The sequence below is a fragment of the Martes martes genome (genome assembly GCF_963455335.1).
Source record: "Martes martes genome assembly, chromosome: 2".
In the NCBI taxonomy this organism is placed as follows: domain Eukaryota; kingdom Metazoa; phylum Chordata; class Mammalia; order Carnivora; family Mustelidae; genus Martes; species Martes martes.
In genome coordinates, this window is record NC_137889.1 from 123,263,758 (window position 1) to 123,272,284 (window position 8,527).

Below are 8,527 nucleotides of genomic sequence, written 5' to 3' on the forward strand. Positions count from 1 at the left end.
TGTTTCTTTTATATTAGGAGGCCCTTTGTTGCAATTTACAAATATAGTTTCCCTTTCCTAAAGAAAATTATTCCTATATAGATTCACTCTAAAAGTCTATAGCTAATAAACAGATTAATTACTGAGAACTTAATGAAAGAGTAGCCTAACTAAAGTCCAGTGAGAGCAAAGGAAGCAAAGCTGTTCAAAGTAAAAAGAGATCAGGAATGTCCTCTTCATAGACATTACTGAAGGTGATAAACAGAAATGTGAAATTTAGCCATATGGCAAAATATTGAGGACTTGTTTTTGATTTGTTTTCTTTGCCATAGCAGAGTAATAAAACCACTTATATTGGGCCACATCTACTGGGCTTAGGAGATTACATTGCTTTTCTTGATTCTTATGTTTTTGAATTTTGGTAATGATAATATTGGTGATAATTTCACTTTGATTTTTAAATCCTCAAGGTCAAACACAGTTTACTTATGTAGTCTTTGTCACAATTTAGAATCTGTTTATTTATAGTAATCTATAGTCAGGAGAATTATATGAGAAAGATATTTGGTTGTTTTCCATGTTCAGGTATTGTTCTAAAATGTGTATCAGGAATTCAAATTTATTATGCATTTTCTAATACTAACATAACCATCTGTAAGCAGTATGTTTAAGGTTATATATCATTAAAATATACCACATCAAATACAAAAGCAGAAATCTTTAAAGATCTACAAATCAATTGTATAACTAGGCATTTGATAATGAAGAAAGGCCATTTGGGGAGAGAAAAAAATGCAGAAAGGAAACAGTTCCTTCATAACTGTACAAAGACAAGAGGTCAGTCATTATCATGTGGTACCTAATGATGTCTACGTTGAAAGTAAAATGAGCAAAACTGCATAGTATCTTCCTTTGGAGTCAGACTGCCCACGGTCACATTCTGACTCTGTCATTTATTACATGCTATTCTATCAGCAAATAACTGTCTTTCCGCATCTTAGCTTTTCTGAAACTCAGAAATAGTAATTACCTCATAAGAAGTGTGAAGATTATTAAGACTTTCTTTGTAAAATGCATCGAACAAAGCTCAAGACAACTATGCAGTCCTTCGTAGCGTTAGTTACGGGACAGTTTCTCTTAGAATTAAACATGAGAGAATAATTATAAGATACTTCTAATCCATTATTTAAAGATTCCAAAAACAAAAATCAACTCTACTCACATATTAATTTTTTAAAGAATAACACGTTACGGGTGCCTGGGTGGCTCAGTGGGTTAAGCCTCTGCCTTTGGCTCAGGTCATGATCTCAGGGTCCTGGGATCCAGCCCCAAATCATGGCTTTCTGCTCAGTCGGGGGCCTGCATCCCCCCCACCCCTGCCTGCCTCTCTGCTTACCTGGGATATCTCTCTCTCTGTAAAAATGAATAAATAAATCTTTAAAAAAATGAATAGTGAATTAAAAACTAGAACTTTTGAACCTTCGAATTACTATAATATCCTTTGATTGAAAAGGCTTATTAGTATTTTAATGCTATTTTATAAATTTATAAATTTTCTGTTTTTCTACTTTTTAGTTGTTATTTTGTATGTATAAGAATAATGATATTTAGGAAAATGATAAAACACAGATTTCTAAGTTTTTACAGTGTAAGTGGGCTTCTGCTAATCGTGCAGAGATCATAGTGATCATAACTGAGCTTCCAACTAATTCCATCACTGGAAATATGAATGACTGGTCAAAAGATACAATGAGGTTGTTTGTTTGTTTTTTTAAGATTTTATTTTTAAGTAATCTCTACACTCAATGTTGAGCTCAAATACTGCACCCCAAGATCAAGAGTTGCATATTCTTTCAACTGAGCCAGGCAGGCATGCCAGAAGCTGCATCAGTCTTAAAAAGACCCAGTGATCCAAAAATACCAAATATATGTATTCACACAAATATTGGATATATATAAACTATATATTCATATTTAGTAGCTGAGATCCAATGACATGATAAACATTTTCATGCATCAAGAAGTAAGTCCCCAGAATTGCAAAGCTGTTATTGGATATGCCACTGACCTGCTAGAATTTAAGAATTAGAAGATAGGTGAACACGCAACGTGGGGCTCCAGAAAAGCAAAGCACTAAGATCGCTTTCTGTGACACAGTTCTTACTATTCCCTCACAGCATTTATTTATTTATTTATTTATTTTTAAAGATTTTATTTATTTATTTGACAGACAGAGATCACAAGTAGGTAGAGAGGCAGGCAGAGAGAGAGAGAGGAGGAAGCAGGCTCCCTGCTGAGCAGAGAGCCTGATGCAGGGCTCGATCCCAGGACCTGGGATCATGACCCGAGCCGAAGGCAGAGGCTTTAACCCACCGAGCCACCCAGGCACCCTTTTGTTTGTTTTTAAAGATTTATTTATTTGTTTTAGAGAAAGAGGGAGAGAGAGAGTGCGAGCGCATGCATGGTGTGGGGGCAGAGCAGAGGGTGCTGGAGAGAATCTCAAGAAGACCTCCAGGTAATGGAGCCCTGCTCAGGGCTTGATCTCAGGACCCTAAGATCATGACCTGAGCCTAAACCAAGAAAGGGAGGCTTAAGTGATTTAACCACCCAGGCACACCTCCCTCTCAGCATTTGAAGTGTAGAACTGGGAAGAAATAGATTCCTCCCCCTTTATTGTGAAAAGAGGGTTAAAAAAAAAATGGCTGTTGACCTGATATGGAATTATAACACCACAGCACCCTTACAGTAAGCTGCTGACCTAAGGATCCAGGTACAGAAAACACAACCTTTTTTCAAGGACTGAGTCAAGTTGTCAGCTGACTCTATGATTGGATCTCTGATATCTTGGATATCTTTATAACATAGAAACTGTCAAACACTATTTTAATAACTGCATCTTGTATGGACTAGAAGGAAGCAACTTCAAAGGTACAGAGTTGCTGGAGGGGGGAGAAAATAATAACAAAATAAAAATCGAAGGAAAGCAAATACACATACTACACACACTCGCCAATAACAACAAAACCAAAATCAAAATCCCCCAAACGTTCCCATTCAGAACATACTTATAGCCTGCACTCATTAGATCATCCAAGCAATTAAATAATAATAATACAATGTCAAATCAAACAACACAGGATGCCTGGGTGGCTCAGTTGGTTTAGCCACTGCCTTCGGCTCAGGTCATGATCCCAAGGTCCTGGGATCCAGTCCCACCTCAGGCTCCTTGCCCAGTGGGGAGCCTGCTTCTCTCTCTGCCTCTGCCTTCCACTCTGCCTGCTTGTGCTCTCTCTCTCTCCCTCTGACAAATAAATAAATAAAATATTTTTTAAAAAATCACACAACACAATACACATTTACTACAAAAGAAATTAGTGTTATAATCAGTCTGAGAATTTAATATAATTAGTGTTTGGATGCTCAAAAAAAGTCATACACTCAGCAAACATAAATAATATGTATGAAACAAAAAATAAGCAGTCATAAATAAGAACGGTAAATAAGGGAAAGAGTAAATTAAGAAACCAGAATTTTTTCTGATAAAAATTGTTTACTGAATGGACAAGTCTGTAAATAGTATTAGCCTTGTGTGACCTACATATGAAAGTAACCTCTAAACCAGCATAAAGAAATTTTTATATATGCAACATCATACCTTGTTTCAGAATTCCCACCAGAGTATAAAAGATATAAATCTTTTATCTGGTCACATCAGAGTGAAACTGAAAAATAATGAAGATTAAAAGATTAAATGGCAAAATTCATCATCAAAATACACAACAGGGGAGCGCCTGGGTGGCTCAGTGGGTTAAAGCCTCTGCCTTCGGCTCAGGTCATGATCCCAGGGTCCTGGGATCGAGCCCCGTATTGGGCTCTCTGCTCAGCGGGAAGCCTGCTTCCTCTTCTCTCTCTCTGCCTGCCTCTCTGCCTACTTGTGATCTCTGTCTGTCAAATAAATAAGTAAAATCCTAAAAAAAAAAAAAAAAAAAGTACACAACAGGCTCTCTGCTCTTCCCCATTCAACAGCCGCATCTTCAGGTGCAGTGCCAGCCGTGTGCCCAAGACAGAATGGTGAAAGTTGGAGTGAACAGATTTGGCCGTATTGGGCGCCTGGTCACCAGGGCTGCTTTAACTCTGGCAAAGTGGATATTGTCACCATCAATGACCCTTTCATTGATCTCTACTACTTGGTCTACATGTTCCACTATGATTCTATCCACAGCAAATTCCACAGCACAGTCAAGGCTGAGAACGGGAAGCTTGTCATCAATGGAAAGTCCATCTCCACTTTCCAGGAGCAAGATCCCACCAACATCAAGTGGTGTGATGCTGGTGATGAGTATGTTGTGGAGTCCACTGGGGTCTTCACCACCATGGAGAAGGCTGGAGCTCACTTGAAGGGCGGGACCAAGAGGGTCATCATCACCGCTCCTTCTGCTGATGCTCCCATGTTCGTGATGGGTGTGAATGATGAGAAGTATGACAACTCCCTCAAGATCATCAGCAATGCCTCCTGTACCATCAACTTCTTGGCTCCCCTGGCCAAGGTCATCCATGACAACTTTGGCATTGTGGAGGGACTCATGACCACCGACCATGCCATCACTGCCACCCAGAAGACTGTGGATGGCCCCTCTGGGAAGCTGTGGCATGATGGCCAAGAGGCTTCCCAGAACATCATCCCTGCTTCCACTGGTGTGGCCAAGGCTGTAGGCAAAGTCATCTCTGAGCTGAACGGGAAGCTCACTGGCATAGCCTTCCGTCCCCACCATCAGTGTGTCTGTTGCGGATCTGACCTGCTGCCTGGAGAAAGCTGCCAAATATGATGACATCAAGAAGGTGGTGAAGCAGGCATCAGAGGGCTCCCTCAATGGCTTCCTGGGGTACACTGAGGACCAGGTTGTCTCCTGTGACTTTAACAGTGACATCCACTCTTCTACCTTCAATATGGGGGGCTGGCATTGCTCTCGATAACCACTGTGTCAAGCTCATTTCCTGGTATGACAGTGAATTTGGCTACAGCAACTGGGTGGTGGACCTTATGGTCCACATGTCCTCCAAGGTGTAAGAGCTCCCTGGACCACCAGCTCTAGCCAGAGGAAGAAGAAGAGATAGGCCCTCAGCTGCTGGGGAATCCTTGTCCCAATTTATCCCCCAGAACACTGAGAATCTCCCAACCTCCACTGTTTTCATCCCAGACCCCTGAAGAAGGGGAGGGGCTTGGGGATCCCTACCTTCTCATGTACCATCAATAAAGTATACTGTACCCAGCCCCCTCCCAAAAAAATACACAACATACTTTGTACCACCAATGATGGCATCTTTGAAGTACTGAGGATAAATAATAGTCAACTTCAAGTTTAATATTTAGTGGACATATCATTCAAGGTGAAAGCAAAATAAAGCTAGTTTTAGAGTACATGAAGATTTTAAAGCTAAAAACACACTATATGATTTTAAAATAATTTCTTTTAGGAGAAAGTAAAATCCGAGAATGTTATGAAAGAAATTCAAGAAAAAAAGTAAATGATTAAATATTAGTAAATCTTACTGTTTAATATCAAAATTGTTATTATTGAGTTTGATTTTTTGAAAAGTAAAAAACAACCCAACACTTTATAACATGTAAATAGATGAATCTGAGGATAGGGAATTTTGGAAATAAACATGCTACAAGTAATATACATTTGTTAGGTTACACTGGTTATGTTTAAAATGGTATTCGGGAGATTATAAAAATCAAATCTGTTACTTCAAAATTATCTGAAGGAAGTAAATGTGGAAACGTTCTCAATACAATAGAAGGCAGAGGGCACCAGTCTGGCTCAGGTGGTAGGGCATGTGACTCTTAATCTCAGGGCTTTAAATTCGAGCCCCATGCTGGGTGGAGAGATTACTTAAAAATGAACTCTTAAAAAAAAAAAAAAAAAAAGAAAGATTTGAAAGATGGGACAACAATGGAAAAAAATCGGTAGTCAAAAATTAAGCAAACATAGTACTAAGTACAAATATATAAATAACTATAAAATTATTGATAATCTATAGAAATAGATTAACAGACTACTTGAAGAAATGAAAATCTAGCTGAATGCTTTAAAAACATTCTGTTTTAATCTTTTAATTTATAAGATGAGATTGGGGGGAATAATGAAAATCCATGGAACATACAAAAGAAAACTGGTACAAAATTATAACATCAGAGATAAGATATAGTTAATGAAAAATGTGCTAATTTCAGCATATTAAACTTTTAAGAAGCAGATAAGTGATCCTTAAACTAATTTTATAACATTAAATGCATTTATTTGTAAAAAAGAAATGCCAAATTATGATTATATGTATTTGTTGGGGATTTTGGTCAGGTTATGATAAAATACATATATTTTTAAAATTTCCACTTTTAGTGAAAATGAATTTTGATAAGCCTATTTCTTCAACTACATTTCATTTCCTGGATAATTAAGATAATTTTCAGGTATGTATTATGAGTAGGGTGCTCATATAATCTATTAATCCAAGCTGGAATGTCTTTGACAGTGAAAGCAAAAACTGTTAATTACACTGGGACAATTTGAACTATCCAAGATTTATTACCATCCTGTTTCTAACTCCCATGGCTGGAATTTAGAGCACTTTTAATAACTTTAGAAATCCACTTTGTGGCTTGTTTACTAATTTTTTCAAATCGTGCCATCTATTTCAAAGATCAGCCTTGGTTTAAACATTTTCCATTTAGAAGTGTTGTCACTCTCTTTTAGTTAGTATTTCTGACTTTTTTGTAGATGGTAGTTTTCTTGAACATCTTTGAAATTACTTCTTTTCAAGTCATTATCCACTTCTAAGATGAACTTCTCTTACATGCTTTTTTGGCTTTTTCATCTAGGATTAAAGATTAGTGAGCTAATACGTATAGTCTCATGAATAAATTTAAAGATTTACACTGGCCTAATAAATGTGTTTGAAATTACAAATACTTCAGAGATGATCTTGAAAAGTCCTAACATGAACAATAATAATTTAAGTTCAGACAGTTCCTTAATACCATGAAACTCACTTACAGCAGCAAATAATTAGTGAACTCTCACACCAGGGAAGTGGAAGCAAAAACTGTCATTTTGAGGAAAGTATTTTTTCACCTTGTAAAATTGCCAGGTGGCCTACTCCGTTCCCTGCTTACATAAATGTTTAACAATTACATGTGGCTTTGAAGAAGCATTGTCTTTAAACTTTGTATTTTTACTAGTTGTCAAGCTTGCAGAATGTGAAAATACACCGCTTAGGTGACTTTGAGAATTTGCTATCACTGATGTCCACATGTACAGGGAGACAGTCTCCTCTACCTGGTTCCCTCTGAAGGGTGAAATTTCCAAGGCTCCTCAGAGATTGTCCATTCTGAGCTCTCTTGGAGGAGTTGCATTAACTGATCTGGACGTTGTGAGGTGGCCAATTCTAAAATCATTCCTTAGATCAAAGCTTTTAGAAGCTTTGTTTTCCTTTGAAAATTTAATCCTCTCTTCAGATGGGATCTACATGTAACTTTTTGGTGTTTTCCTTATTTTCAGTCGTGCTCAGGTTTATCAAGCCAGGCTGCCTTACACATTTACTGTGCTGCTTGCAAAAATGAGTGCCCCATTTGAGTGAAATACTGCTTGTACTTTATTTGTCTTCGCACAACAGTAAGGATCCTGAACTATAGTTTAGATCATGTCATTTCCCCTTTCCAAAATTTTTCTGACTTCCCAGAAATAATTGCAAATTTTTCAGGAAAGCGAAAAGCCTGCAATCCGGCAGCAATCTCTCTTTTCTCTCTCATTTCCTGCCCATCTTCCAACACTGCCACCACACACTATCAACCAAACATGTTATAGACAAAGTTATACACTTTGCAAAGAGTAATCAGATTTATTTTACCTGTGTAATCTCTCTTTGAGGAAATAGTCCAGATGCTGTCTCATTGCGTCTTTTGTGAGTTTCCAGTAACTTAGGACCTCTATTTTCAAGAAGTTATGATTTGTTCTAAATTACAAATGATTAGACATGAGAGTTTCTTCTCTTCCCATTCATTCTGGGGAATTAGAAAGATTATGTAGAATAGGGACAAATGATTTTATTATATTGTTATTATAATTGTATTAGCCTATTATTACTATGTCACGGTTTATCTTAATAATTCTTAATCAGATCTTAATCCCTGATTCAACTGAAGGACACAAGATGCCATTTCCAGGTTTGAGGCCAGTAAAAATATCTAAATACTCTTTCAGACTCTACCAGGCACCCGCCTGGGAGTGCTGATTCCACACAGCTGTATTCTGGCCATTGTCATCTGCTTGCCTCTTCCCTCAGCCAGCACAGTTGCTTACTCTCAGTCAGCCATAGGCAACTGGCATCTCTCAATGTTGTGTTGTGTGGCATCATCGTTTTCACTTACGTCCTTTGCCTCAGAGGCAGAATTTGGATAATTCGAGCTGAGACATGTAGACTTTCATGAATTTGGACTGGTGAAAGAATGTGGTTTTAATGGAGCACATTTTCAAAAGAAAAGCAG

At 37.7% G+C, this 8,527-nt stretch overlaps 1 pseudogene across 1 annotated transcript; it reads left to right on the forward strand.

Moving 5' to 3' along the window:
• The first annotated feature begins 4,047 nt into the window (after positions 1-4,047).
• Positions 4,048-5,047, forward strand: LOC308338323 (glyceraldehyde-3-phosphate dehydrogenase-like; annotated as a pseudogene). The gene has a single exon. The product of its transcript is annotated as a glyceraldehyde-3-phosphate dehydrogenase-like (transcript).
• The last annotated feature ends 3,480 nt before the right edge of the window (positions 5,048-8,527 follow it).